Here is a 14,909-nt window from a genome sequence, read left to right on the forward strand (position 1 = left end):
AAGCATCCATCATTAAAGGTATTGCACACACTATGCTATGTCACTCTTCTCCCACAATAATTCAGATGACCTTTTCATTTTAGAGACAGACTTTGTATTTATTTCTTTATGTGCCAATTTCTTTCTTGCTTCAAAAAACAAAATGGGCAAAGATGGACAAGCAGCCAAATATCCTAGGGTGTGCAAAACCTTAAGGAGGAGGAAAGCAACTTTGAAAAAAAATCTTTTAGCAAAACAGGCAGTCAACCCCCTGCCATGCTGCTTATCTACATCAAATCAAACCAACCCAAATTGTCAACGTCCTGATTATGAAATTGTTTCCACTCTGGAAACAGTTTGCCGTAGTCGAGAATGATTCGCTCTAAATTGGGGTTATGTTTCATTTGAGTCTACAGAATGGTATCTGGAGAGCCCAGTCAGCAGAAGCTGAGCTGCAGGATGTGCGTGAAAGTACCATTGCAGGTTAACAGGATAGACAGCGGAAATTGAACTAGTGCACACTGGAGCCCATGCTTCATCATTCCGGCAATGATTTGCTAAATAGGACTAGTCATTCTTGCTATCAATTAAAGGAGAAACTAATTTACAGTAGTTAAGAATGAAATCCCAAAGGATTCTTGATAGGGCTGGGGCTTGATTAGCTATAAAACAAAGATTCATTTGATAGGGATGCAGTGCATTATAGTTTTTTGAACATTGTTAAAGATCTTTCCCCCATCAACTCCACTGGGGTTGTCGAGGAAAGGCTTCAAATCTGTGGAAAGAGGCCCAAGACACAGCACACATTAATTGGCAAAGACCCAGGGCTAGTAGTCGTTTTAATTGAGTGTTCAACCATAGTCCAGTGTGAGTAATATATATAATATATTCTCTTTGTGAGTAATTGCTAAAAAGTCATTTATGTCTATATTTTAATTCTTAAAGGCAGTTATTCTCTCTCTCTCTCTCTCTCTCTCTCTCTCTCTCTGTGTGTGTGTGTGTGTCCCCAAAACCTGTTTCTCATTACATTCTTCACAAAACAGGTGAGGTACGACTTCAAATATCCTGCTGCCTCTATCTGCCTCGGTAGAGTGTCACCTACCACCAGCACATGTCTCTTCTTCTGGGAAGCAGTAGGAATCATTCTGTACACTGTACCTTCCATAGCCTCCTTGATGTATTCTGAGTTCTGTAACTGCTGCCCTTGCTCCTCTGGCCCATAATCAGTGTCTGTGTGTCATGTTCATCCAGGGGTTCATCTCCTGCAATGGAAAAGCTTCCTCCTCCCTAGGGGCAGCCCAGCTGTGTCACTGTTCCAGGACAGTCCACTCTGCTTAGTCAAGAAATCCCTCATCTTGCTCAATAGCTTGAAGTGTGAATAAGTGGGCCTCAAGTCACTGTACCTTCTCTTCCAGTAAGGCAACCAGCTCACACTTGCTGCAAGTCTAGTTTTGCACATTCTCAGGCAGGAAGACAAACATGGACTAAGTGTTGAAATAAGCAGCTCCCTCACTGTTCATGTCTCTTGGTCCTATGTACACTGTGAAACAGCACTCCAAGCTTCCCCCTCAAAATGTCCTCACAAACCCCCATTTACAAATGCTGGTCACAAGCTCCCAGAGGTTGCAGTCAGCTAAACAGCACCGCTGATATAGCTGCTTATGAAGACTGGTGTTGGGACTGATGGCAGCTTCAAATGGTACACCCACCACAGATGATTTTCTTCCTTAATGTTATAGTTTTTATAACTCAGTGGTCACACTCAGTGGTCCTTGTCTAAGCAACTAAGAGAGATTGCTAGAGGATGGAAATGGGGGAATGTGGCATAGCAATTTAAGTCTCTCATTCCCTGAGCATTTGGAATCACAGCATAAGGCCTGGGCTCTGATTCCGAAATCTTTCTTTGACTTTCAGTAATTCAATGAGTAAAATTCAGAAAGCTTACTCTGCAGCCCATGCAGCTTAATAATAATTGTGAGGAACTAGGGCCAAGGTGAACTAAAATGGAGATATTGCTGGTTTCAATTCACATGCTTCTTTTCTTGAAAAGAAAAAAGAAAAACCCAGAAAGCAACCTTTGTGGGAAGCATCAGGAAACTTGCACAGCTCTGATAAGAAAAGACATATCATAAATATTCATTAAAAATTACCTTTTCTGGATCATGAATTTTTCAAACAGGCACTGATTTGACCTCTGCAGAGAAGAAAATCCAGACTATAAGGTCCAGTTTCAGCTTTTTGAGACATGCAAATGCTCCCCAAATCATGTTATTCTAGTTAAACATCTATTCAAATATTGTGTGGAAACTATTCACTTCAGTTCCGAGATCCGGATTTAGCATTCATTTTAATACAAGCTGTAATTTTACATTCTCAAAGCATTGCCTACTGTGGTTTGTGAACTGCCATTAATAACCATGGTTTGCATACTAAATAGTTTCGTAAACTACTATGCTTGGCCTTCTAAATGTCTTTGTTACTCTAGCCATTTTACTATATCAGTAATGTATTTATTTTCATTTTGTAATTATTTCAACTGTAGGGGTCTGGATTTTGAAAGCTATGGGATTACTTATCTGATTTTTTGAACATATACCCTTCATTTATGGCATTTTGTCAGAAATTAGAAGAAAGCTTACTTTATTGAACCAAACATTTAAAGAAAAACTTGAGTACTCCTTCCAGCCCTTTCATATAGGTAAATGAGCAGCTAATAAAAAAAAAGATTAATGGTTTATATATTAAGTCTCTATTTGACTCATACAAAATTGATAAAATATGCAGTTTGGGGTTTAAAGTCACTGGTACAGCTGTTATTTCAGAAATTCACATTATTACCTCTTCCCCAAATTTGTACATGACAACAGGTACCTCTTTTGTTTCATCCCCTCCACATAGGGGAACAGACTCTAGTTATATGTGCAAAATGAACTGGAGTCAAGAACTGTCAATAGACTATTTTTAAGAAGTTTTATTGGATATTGCATGTATATAAAAGGGGCAGTAAGCCATAGTTTTTCCTCACTGCAGATTATCCAATACACTTCCAAGATCCATCTCTCAAAGAAGAGAAGGGAGAAAACTGAAGGTCTAACAGCTAAGAGCATATGAGACAATTCTTCTGCACGTTCAAGATCTAACCAAAGGCCAAAAGAACTCTTATTCCTAGTGGCTGCCTCCCTTGTCTTAGACATACTTAGAAAGCTCCATCTGGGTGATAAGGTCTACTTCCAGTGAGAAATCATCTTCAGTTAATGTGTCCCAGCCTGTTTCATTAGCCATTAACTCTGACCATAGCTCAGCTGGGTCTTCTGGAATGGAGCCTGAGGAGAGCAACACTAATTTTTAAGAATGGAGAGCTGCTGGCAAAATGAGATTCTCTTTTTCCGGAGCTTCTGAGTAAATGGGGAGATCTTAGTCCAGCTTTGAGGGCAAATACTTCTCCATTAGCATATTTTCTCCAAATCCCCAATCTAGTCCTCTGAAGACAGGGAGTCAGATCCCAGGGACATGATGTTAACTGGCATCCAATAACGTTCTAATATCTCCAGCCCACAACAAATAAAGGTTTCGTGTCAACATTATTCTCTCAATTCGTCTTTTTATGATGGACGATACATGTTATATAGGAAATGGAATTCTACATTTGTAATGAAACAGGTTCACCAGCAATTCTGGGGCTGGATTGTAGTCAAACTCTTACTCCCTGCTGTTTTTTGCCCAAGGCATGGAAGATACCTGGCTGTAGTAAAGGGGTATTTTTGCTCATTCAAGGTGAGCAAAATTCCACCAGGAATTCTAACTTGACCAGGTCTTCCCCTCCTGTTGCTGCGCCCATCCCAAGCTGTCACAGGGGCTCCCATACTTCATTTTCAGGTGTTCACAACACATATACTAAAGAGCAGGCAGGTTGCTGGGAAAACTCCATTGTATGAGCCTGATAGCTTCTGCACTTTGTTGGCTCGAACAGAGTGTCAGCAGCCTGTTCCTTTAGCTTTCTTTGAAAACTCATTCTTGAAATGCTTGCAATATCTACTCACCTTGCAGTGTTTTGCTTAAGACAACTCTGTACAGGAGATATGAAAAGCTGAGAATATCACTTCGAAAACGACTGTCCAGTTTGATTCCTGCTGGTAGCCTTTGTAAATGGATTTTGAAATGTGAAGAGTGTGACTAACAGGGAAAAAAATGGGATCCGGAATCTCTAGATTTTTGTTATGTATAACACTCTGTTGACCACAGTGGTTTTCAAACCTTGATAATTCACTTAAGCACCTCCATGATTTGTTGGTCAAGATAAACATAAAACCCTTCTAGTGTGGAAATGTAAAAAAGAAATCTTAGCATGATTTAAACCCAGGCAGTGAGACATCTTTAGCATCAGGAATTGCATTAGAAAGCAGCTATCTTAGTTCATGAAGTGTACCCTTCCTAGGTTGTCAGGGGCTTAGGGCTGCTGCAGTCTGCAATGAATGAAGGGCAATAATAGCTACATTTAATCAAACACTAAAGCCAAATGATAAATATTAAATGCGTCCTTTAAAAATGTTAATCTTCCTTTTAGGCTTTGTTTTTACATGACATTTTAAATTACCTTCTGACAGATAAATTCTATATGCCTCAGACACTAAAGTAAGCCCATTTGTTTGGTTGGGAAGGCAGAAATCTGACAGTGACTTTTATTATGTTTTACATTTTAATGCACACATCCAGCACAGAGCTGAAGCAAGCTGCTTTCTAGAGATTTGAGATGTGGCATATAGTGTGCCCTTACCCCCAAAAGCAAGGTATATGCACACATACAAGCCATTCTTTATGAACAACATGATTGCTATTTGCCTATTTCAAATAGAATCCAAACGTGCCAAGCACAGCAAGAATATTGAGAGCAAAGAATGCTTAATATTCTAGCCCAGCTCACTAAAAGAAGAAGAAGGGGGGAAATTAAAGCATTGAAGTGACAGAGCAGTGTTCTGTAGAGCAACATGATGTGTCTGCTTTAAATGGAGAATAATGGATTTAAGTTTAGTGCAGAACTAAAGGGCTCAATTACTATTCATGAATTCTGAAATGTTCTACTTCAGAAACTCTTTTTGCATGAAATGTTCATCAGAATCAATGTGTGAAACTACAAGAAAGTAAACCTTTTCCACCCTTCGCACAATGCAGTTCTTAACTAGACTGGTACATTTACAAAAGAGCATTTCATTGGAATTCCTGAGTCGGTAAAACTAGCTACCTAAAATAAATACAGCGGATTGCAATGGCGGTTGTAGGTGAAGAACCCCTGCTAGCTCCATTTGGAACATGTGCGTTTCCTGTGCTAAATGGACTACCATTTGTCTTGAGGCTTCCGTACTTTGGAGGAGTCGTTGCCATGGGGACAGGAGGTAATCTTTTTGTTAGTGGAGACATTAATTTGTCACTCTTTAAAGGCAGCAGTAATGATTTTACTATTGAAGGAGCCCCAGAGATATTTTGTTTCATGTTCCGGGAACATTATTCACCATGAAACCAACACTGACACTCATCTTCCTACCCTTCAGCATTTCATTTGGACTACACAGTATAATCCTGTAGCTCTGAAATCCCAGAAAATACTATCAGGATTTTGCATGACTGAGGCTGCAATCCTAAGCACACTGACTTGGATGTAGGTTCCACTGAAATCAATTGCACTTTGTCAGCTCAATGTGCTTAGGACTGAGGTGCTGGGTCTGAGAGCATTACAGATAAAGCACAGCAGTTTTAAAGAACTCTGTAAGTGCAAGTTGAAAATACTGTGCACTTGCATTTTAGAAGTAGTAAGATGTGTGATGCACACACACACAAATCTGCACACATATATTCTTCAAATATCAAGTACGGCATATGCTTCTTGATAGAAGAGATGGACCAAACTTTGCCAAACTGGTCCTTCCAGATGGTCCTTCCACAAGTCCCATCAGCCCCTGATAGTATAAAATGTAGTCTTATTTATTATTTTTTGAGAATCTTTATATATATCCCACCCTTTAGTTGAAAAATGTAGGGTGGTTCACAACCCTATAGATACAATCTCCATAAAATCAATACATTAAAAACAATGAATACATCTACTTTCACAGTTGATCCAGTAGCACCACAGAGACGAAACTAAGTTTGTTCTTGGTATAAGTTTTTGTGTACATGCACACTTCTTCAGATACACTGAAACAGAAGTCATCAGACCCTTATATAACTTCTGTTTCAATGTATCTGAAGAAGTGTGCGTGCAAACGGAAGCTTATACCGAGAACAAACTTAGTTGGTCTCTAAGGTAAAAGCCTCAGTGCCTAGGACTTGCCAATCGAAAGGTCGGCGGTTTGAATCCCCGCGGCGGGGTGCGCTCCCGTTGCTCGGTCCCAGCGCCTGCAAACCTAGCAGTTCGAAAGCACCCCTGGGTGCAAGTAGATAAATAGGGACCGCTTACTGGCGGGAAGGTTAACGGCGTTTCCGTGTGCTGCGCTGGCTCGCCAGATGCAGCTTTGTCACGCTGGCCACGTGACCTGGAAGTGTCTCCGGACAGCGCTGGCCCCCGGCCTCTTAAGTGAGATGGGTGCACAACCCTAGAGTCGGACACGACTGGCCCATACGGGCAGGGGTACCTTTACCTTTACCTTTAAGGTGCTACTGGACATTTTTTTAAAAAAATATATATAAATTTTGAATGTGCCAGACCAACACAGCTACCTACCTGAATCTACTTCCACAGTAAGCCAGAGAATAAATACTACAAGGCTGGTATTATTGACCAACAAATGCTTGGGTAAACAAAGTCTTTAGCTAGTACCAAAAACACAACGCCATAAATTCCTGCTATTGAGCCTTGCTGTCATTTTAATTATGCCACTATGTCCAGTTTGCCCAGGAAGGAATGCAGTGTGCCTAAGTATATAATGCAAAAAAGCGTTAGCATGTAATTGATCGCCTCCACCCACATTCATTCATAATAAGGGAACCTCTTGCTTGTTATACACGTCAGCATGAGAATTCCAGACAATGCAGACCTCTTCTGCCCCAGCTGACCTACTCAGACCACCCAAGAAACATCCTAATTTGGCTGGCTTAGAGCCCAGAAAGAGCAAATACCATGCCTGAGGTGCTGCTACCACTCAGACAAATTAGCATTACATAAAAATGAGGACTCTCCACTGGATATATGCACAAAAGATCCTCTCTTGCTCACCACATACCTTTGAACTTATTACCTTAGGCAGAAAACTGAATCCTCAATGGATTGAGCACTTCAATTCCCAAATATTATAGACCGTTCCACCTTATTTGTTCTAGAAAAACCGTCACTCAGGTTACCAAGTGCTATCATCTTCAAAATGTCATTCTTTCCTCTTCAGGGGATCTTTCCTAGCCTAAATTGACCCATTGCAGCCTGCAAGTTTGGGGCAGAATCTAGTGGACAACTACAAAGGGAATGTGACCTTGTTGCTTCTCCAGGATATCTCAGAGGCTTTTCTAACCATTGATCACAGTATCCTGTGGGGCACCATTTTATGGTGGTTTAGCTCCTATGTTCAGGGTTGGTTTCAGAGGAGAGAACTAGGTAGCTTTGCCTCAGTCCTCTAGCAATGGAACTGTGGAGTACGACAGAGTATGATGTGTCCCCAATTTTATTCCATATCTGTATGAATTTTATTCATATCTATGTGAAGGTGCCGAGAGAAGGCATTAGGAAATTTGGGGCAAGGTGTCACCAGCATAATACTGCATGAACTTTACTCACACTCACACCCACTTATGTTTACTTGGAAACGCAGGGAGCAATTCTCCATACTGTTAAGTAAATCATCCCACCAGCACAAGAATTTCTATGGAATTATCCTCCCCTTCCCTGCTGCACTGTTCAGGGGAGGGGGTGTCCACTGACCCCCATGAGCCAATTTGGGGGATGTGGGACATGCAAGGGGTATAGAAGCAACAAAAAGGCCTGTTGTGTTAGCAGAAGAGCTTGTGCTGGCTTCCATTAGCAGGACTCAATGGTTGAATCCAGCCCACAATCATGCCATTTCTCAATATAATATTCCAGTTCTCTAAACTCTACAACTTTCTTTTCCCCCCTAGTGCATAACTATTAAGTATTCAAGACTTGGAGAGAAGCAAGTAACTCTACTTCAAACCATAAACTTATACTTTCACATGAATTGAGAAACAGATGCAGAGCCATGCACTGTTATATATGGACATACGAAGTTGTCTTATACTGAGTCAGGGCATTGGTGCATCTAACTCACACTTATCTCCTCTGACTGGCAGAAGGTCTCCAGAGTCTCTGGCAGAGGTTATTTCCATTACCTGCTAGCTGAGCACTTCACTGAAGATGCCGGGGACTGAACTTGGAAACTTCTACATGCAAAGCACTTGATCTTTATATTGAGCTTTGGCCTTTCCTCTGCTGCTGAAACATCAGAAAATGGAGCAGTACAGCTCAACAACCTGAGACACCTTTTGCTACGTTCTCAGGAAATAAAGCAGAACAGATGAGAGAGGAATTACATTTCTTCCTAGCACAATCAAGTCGTCAGGTATGATCTTTCCTTAACTTTGTTGTGGTACCTACCAGGAGTAGACAAGGAACCGCTGGCTTAAAAAAATAATTAATGTGCTTAATGATATCTATAATTAATAAATATATTTGCATAATGTTCAAATGAGACTTTCTGGATTGGTGGACTGGGTTGTAGTGATGCTGTTTATTTTGGATGTTAGACTTCCGTGTTTAATAGATTAAGCATGTGAACTTGTGTCCCTTTTTCTATATTGCAAATTTAAGCTTGTACTTAGAGTGGTAAATCAGAAATTTTAATGAATCAACAGTGGCCAAGCTGCCCCCCCTTTTTGGTGGGGGGCAGGTAATAGAGAAATTTGTGAAGGTGATTTCTAAAGCCTCAGAAAACAAAGTTCTTTTGTTTGCATAGCCAATCCCTCAAAACAGCATATGCATAATTTTATCATCAGTGTGTGCCATCTGGAGTGTATTGAATGAACTACAATTTCAAAATGAGGTGAATGGTATCATTTAATTTCATGCCTTTGGAGCAAGAAACAGATATTACTCAAACAGATATTAGGTTTATTTGAAGTGAGGACAATCATTAAAAGATTCATTGTGAAAAATACAGCCATTATTGCTTTACCAGAAAGGAGAAAGATTGCAAAGAGTCCACCGTTATATAATTAAAATAGATATTATATTTAAGTAAACACTCCTCTAAATAGATCTTTAAATAGATAAATAATAAAATAACAAGGAATGTTTTGGGAAAGATTGCACTGGTTTTAATAAAGGGTATTGTTGACAAGGGACCACTTTGCTGTTTTTCACAGAGCTTTTATTTCATAGGGGGAGACAGAAACAAAGAGATGCAGTTAAGACTCCAGTCAAGAGCTCACAAAGTGGGAAATAGCATTATGAGCACCTGGGAATTGTACTGCTGCCAGAACATAGAATTTGTGGTTCACTTCAACTCGAGCGTTGACCAGTGGTGACCAATAAAAGAATCTGTAAGGAAACGTAAATATTGCAGTTCAGTCCTCCAAGCTGCAGAGATGTCATAAATTTCTACTAGACTTCCTGCAGTAGACTTCCAGGAAGAATGCAGGGGGAACATACCAGTATTAAACTGGTCTTTGAAACAGAGAATAATGCAAATGCATTGTCAAAGAAGTAAGAGGCTTCCACAATAGCTTTTCACTCCTTTATATAACTCTCTCCTAAAAATTTTTTTAAAGGAAGTTATAAAAACTGCTTTATCAAAGAGCTATCTAAGCAGGGTACATAATAAAATTGTAGATCAAACACAGCTAAAATCCACAAAACTATTAAAAACAACAACATACCGTATTTTTCGCTCTATAACACGCACCCGACCATAACACGCAGGTAGTTTTTAGAGGAGGAAAATCCATAGGCATGCCACCCGTAGGCATTCCCTCCATAACACGCAAAGACATTTCCCCTTACTTTCTAGGAGGAAAAAAGTGAGTGTTATGGTGCAAAAAATACGGTATATGAAATACTGATCATTAAAACACAAATAATGATCATTAAAACACATATAAAACCAGTAAAATCTTTGCAAGAATATAGGTAACTATATGTGGGCAGACTGGCTGAAATAAAAACAAAGTTTTCAGCAGGAATCATAAATATAGTGAGGGCACCTGTCTAATGTCATTATTCAGGGAGTCTGAACCCCAGGTGCTGCCACACAAATATACTGACTCCTCGCAAACGCAGAACTTACATTGTGTATCACTTGGAAAAGTGCAAGTTCCATAGTATCTGCCAAATACGCATGGATGAGGTACATATATTTCAGCAGACTTGCAGCATATCTATCTTTTTATACAGATTTAGACAACCCACAAAAGAAACCATACTATAAGAAAGGAGTCTCTATACAAAGCATGGAACAGTGTGAGGTTACCACGTGGCAAGTTTTTAGTGTGCAGAAGAACTTAGCACAGAATTTCCTGTGGGATTTTCCTCCACACTATTACTGCTTCCTTCCTTCTCTAGAGATTTGTGACAGTGTGGAGATTGCTGTGCATACCCACCCACACCTGGTCAGCAACAGGACACACTTTGCTATAAAGAGACAACTAATTCATGATAACCCTAGAAAAATATAGTGCAACTGTGGTGCACTATTTCATGATGACAATCCCACAGGGTCATTTAGGGATAGGCGAATTGTCAATTTTCGTTTCCCTCAGTTTCTCATTTTTCGAATCCTAAATCCAGTCCTCAGTTTGTAACTGTCTTTTCCCCAGAAAAAGTTTTCACGAAAATCCATTGCCATCTTAGTGTAAATTTCCCCTAATATATACATTTTTGCAAAGCAATTTTCACTTATATAATTCATTGCACATATGTATGCAAGTTTATGCACACTTTATCTGGGTATACGCATTTTTTTAACCCATTACTTGGTAGGAGAACTGCAGTGCAAAATTCATGGGAATGCGAACTTGAAGGATAGCTTGTATATTGTTTTGGAAATCATGAATCAGCTATGGTCACCTTTAAATGCAAACTGAATCCAATTTCTGCCCCGTCCCTAGTGGCATGTTACAGCAATTAGTGTCTCTTATTGTGGCAACTGGATTAATTTGTAAGCGCTTACCATGACTTCTAATACCAAAGTTCATTATTAGCTTGGAAGACTTTCCCAACAAGGAAAGGCTAAAGGATTTGAGGTAGGGATACTGTGGTAATCTGACAAATTCAATTTATACAAATTTATACAAATTCAGTATTACATTTCCACTGGTATAGACAATTATAATCATTCATTGCTGAGTCTATCCTATTTACTTTCTATCGGCAAAAAATATCTGCCACTGAATGACCAAATTTTTGAGCAACCTGATAAGAAGCAAAAACAGTGGCTGAGTGTATGAAAAATTCTGGCACAAACTAGATTCTTATTTATTAAGAATGTTCCCACTTCCCTATACAGCAAAGATCAATGAAATGCACTGACGAGTTTTCAGGAATTAATGTTGTTGTTGATGATGATGATGTATCAGTCACTTTATACAATAAAAATGGTAAAATACAACACATAAAAGGAATTTTAAACCAGAAAAAATAGAACAATTAACAAACAATCAAAAATACAAAAAAAGCTCATCCAGCAATATATTAATCAGGACAAGTTCTACCTCCCTACTAAAAGATAAGCACCACCATAGGATACAACATTAAGTAACCAAAGGCCTGCAAAACAAAAAGGTCTTAGTGTAGCATCAAAAGATTGATAAGGTTGGTGCCACCTGCATCTCCCTAAGACGGCATTCCACAGATGGGAGGACACCACTGAAAAGGCCCGTTCTCCTTCATGTTGGTGCACAGAGAAGGGCCTCTGATGAAGACCACAGAGATATCTGAGATGGTGTGGTGAAAAACTAGAAAACTGCAGGAATAAAGAGACAGGTTTGGTTTTGCTTCGCCTAAATTGGAGATTTAGTGAGGGCTTGGGGGGGGTAAGATTAAAGGGACACATGATAGAAGTTTATAAAATTATGAATGATGTAGAGAGATCGTGCAACATTTTCCTTTGATTTATAATACTGGAACTTACGGTTTCTTTCTGCAACTTGGTGCCCTCCAGATTTTTTGGACTCCAGTTTTCATGATCCGTGATGTGGCGATCACACAGGGTCCCCGGACGTTTCACCGTCTATTGATCCCTGTGCCACCACTTTATTTCTCACTGCCACCACCCAGGCCCTACCTGGTACAATACTGAGTCCAGTCAGGGTTAAATTGGAACATAAACTTCTGTTTATTTATTACAGTTTAACAAGCGTGTGGTTTCCTAAACGGTATCGGTCAATTACATTCATGGGGTGCCTATCCAGACCTATAACTTCCGCTACCTGCTCTCATTTACTAAACCACCTCTCAGATATGTATTTGTCTTCCTAGCCCCTAACTGTTCCTAACTCAGCTTATTTCGCTACACTAACTCAACCTGCCCACAGACTCTATCCCAATTCACTCCCACTCCAACCACCCACCCAACTCCCAACGAACTCCTCCCTTTGCCCCTCCCAGAGCTGGTTTTATAGTCCCTCTGACTCCACCCCCTGGGTTCTGATTGGGTAACCTGTTTAACTATTTCACCTCCAGCACTCCCCTATATTAACGTCACACATGACCACTGGAACTCAATCCAAAACAACTCCAGGGCACCTGTTTGTAGAATGCTGACTAGGGCAGCAATCCTAAGCCCACTTCTGTACTAACATTGTTAGGATTGCAGCCTTAGAGCCACCCAAATTATTTGATTGCCTGTAGATTCAAGACAATGAAAATAAAGTTTTCTCTCATGCAATGTTTAATTAAAATATGGAAATCACAACCGCAAGACATGCTGATGATCAATAGCACTTTTTAAAAGAGGTAAACAATTTAACAGAGGAGAAAGCCAACCAACAGCTATTAGCCAATGAAAACTAAATGAAACTGCCACAATCAGAAATTGATACAGGTAGCTAAAGGGCAAAGCAAGGGAAGGCTAAGGGTGTCCTGGAGGCATCTAGCTGGCCATTCTTTAAAAGCAGAATGATGAAACTAAATTGACTTGGGGTGCTCAGGCATAACTGTTTATATTCTAATTTATGCCAAATGTAATGTCTATAATCATGTCCAAGTTGGATATAATTATTTTATACCAAGGTTTTGTCAAAGCTTCTGCAAAGGATCGTTAAAAGAAGACTCAGCAACATAAAGCATTATCTTTTTTGCTTTCTTACTGAAATATTCTGACAAATTATTATTCCCATATGCCAAGCAACATATATAATACTTAAAATATGAAGGAAAACATCATTATTTTTGAAGACACAAGCTGTTTCTGTTAATGCGCTTCTCAGCACGATTGGTAGTCTATAGGAACAATAAAAATAAGTCCTCGGTATCTTATAAAAATAATAATAATAAATAAATAGCACCTTTTCTGACAGCTTCTTTGTCCTTGAAAATCTGACTTTAGATAATAGTCTGTGCTATGAAAAATACAAAGATGTAACATATGTAGATTAGTTAAGTTGTTGTTGTTTAAGAAAAACCTCACTCTGTCAGCTTGTCTTTGCTATTGAGTATAGATTTCTGTAATTGTATATCTGTTATACTCAGAGGTTCCAGCTTATGCGGCTTGTCAACTGAGTCATGAAGAATATGTCAGTGTACTACTCACATTGGTTACATTCAAGCTCTAGGTTTCAAGGGCAGCAACCTTCTCAGAACCAGGTATGGAGGAGCAACAAGAGAAGACTGTTGTCTCATGAGCATCTGGTTGACATTCATGGGAAACAGGATAGGAGCGCCCACTCCTAGGAGCTGAAACCCCTTGGGGCCCCCAATATTTGTTATTGGGGAGGCTATCAACCTTGATGTTTGTCTGGACATCATGCGTGATGTCACGATGCCATGTGTGATGTCACAATGTTGTGTGTGACGCCTAGATGCAGTGCTGTCACACAGGATACCTGGATGCGGCACTGTAGCGCAAGCCAGCAACACTGTGGCTTGTTCTCCTCTGCCTTCTCCTGCTGTGGAGAGGAAGCAGCCCCTGCCCCATGGCAGCAGCAGGAGGCAGAGGAACTGCCAGCCATGGAAGCTGAACTGCCACGCAACACCCAGACATTGTGTGCAACAGCGCGTCTGGGCATCGCGTCCGACATCCAGGTGTCATGCACGATGTGACATCATGCACAATGCCTGGATGTAATGCTGTGACATCACACACAACCTTAGCCCCCTCAATTGCTTTCCTGAGTTGGCAGACCTGTAGCAGGACCTTTGATCTGATGTAGCAGGCTGTGATCCAGCAAGTGGCTCTCATTTCAGTTCTGGTCTATGAATAGAATTGTTGTGCTGGGGCTCCTCTGTATCCTCTGTGGTGAGGACTGCAGGGCCTGCTCCCTTCCAAGGCCTTTTCCAACTGGCCCAGGGGGCATGGCCCAGGTCCTAACATTCCCAGCTATGAAAGGACTCCTGTGGCAGTGCCTAGAGAATGGGGCTGGACTCATTTGGAACAAACTCTTGGGGAAGTGCGGGGTTGTTCTGCTATTGCTTCCCTGTTCCAAGTGTCTAATGTGTTTTAAAATGTCCTTAAGCAGTTGGTGACATTTTAAGCTTTTCCTTCTTCCCCCCCCCTTTTTGATTTGTTGGGGGGATGGGAGGGTGGGATGGATATCTGGTTGGTGATTAATTTTAGTATAACTGTTCTGTTTTTGTTTTTTGTTATTTTATTGGTTATTGTATAGTTTGCATTTTGTTTTTAAGGGGCGGGATCAGGGCTGCCTGGGAGTGGGCCCCAGCCAACAGAATGGCTGGGACAAGTTCCACAGGGGGGGATGCACTGGGACATCCGATCTCAGTG

General features: G+C 40.5%; 1 protein-coding gene and 1 long non-coding RNA gene across 5 annotated transcripts in view; both read right to left on the reverse strand.

The window, feature by feature from the left end:
* LOC308590034 (uncharacterized protein) overlaps nt 1-14,909 on the reverse strand; it is a 281,086-nt gene that overhangs the window by 217,824 nt on the left and 48,353 nt on the right. The window lies entirely within an intron of this gene.
* Nucleotides 493-13,939, reverse strand: LOC308590050. 3 transcript variants are annotated; one of them, XR_014009637.1, is made up of 7 exons: nt 13,722-13,939; nt 12,102-13,530; nt 8,308-9,514; nt 6,695-6,783; nt 4,020-4,117; nt 2,130-2,173; nt 495-1,439 (listed from the first exon to the last, which is right to left on the reverse strand). It is a non-coding gene; the product is annotated as an uncharacterized lncRNA (long non-coding RNA). The 3 variants fall into 3 exon arrangements; XR_014009635.1 differs by lacking the exon at nt 12,102-13,530 and having other exon boundaries at nt 493-1,439; XR_014009636.1 differs by lacking the exon at nt 4,020-4,117.

Source organism: Podarcis bocagei (assembly GCF_964188305.1).
Source record: "Podarcis bocagei genome assembly, chromosome: 6".
Lineage (NCBI taxonomy): Eukaryota > Metazoa > Chordata > Lepidosauria > Squamata > Lacertidae > Podarcis > Podarcis bocagei.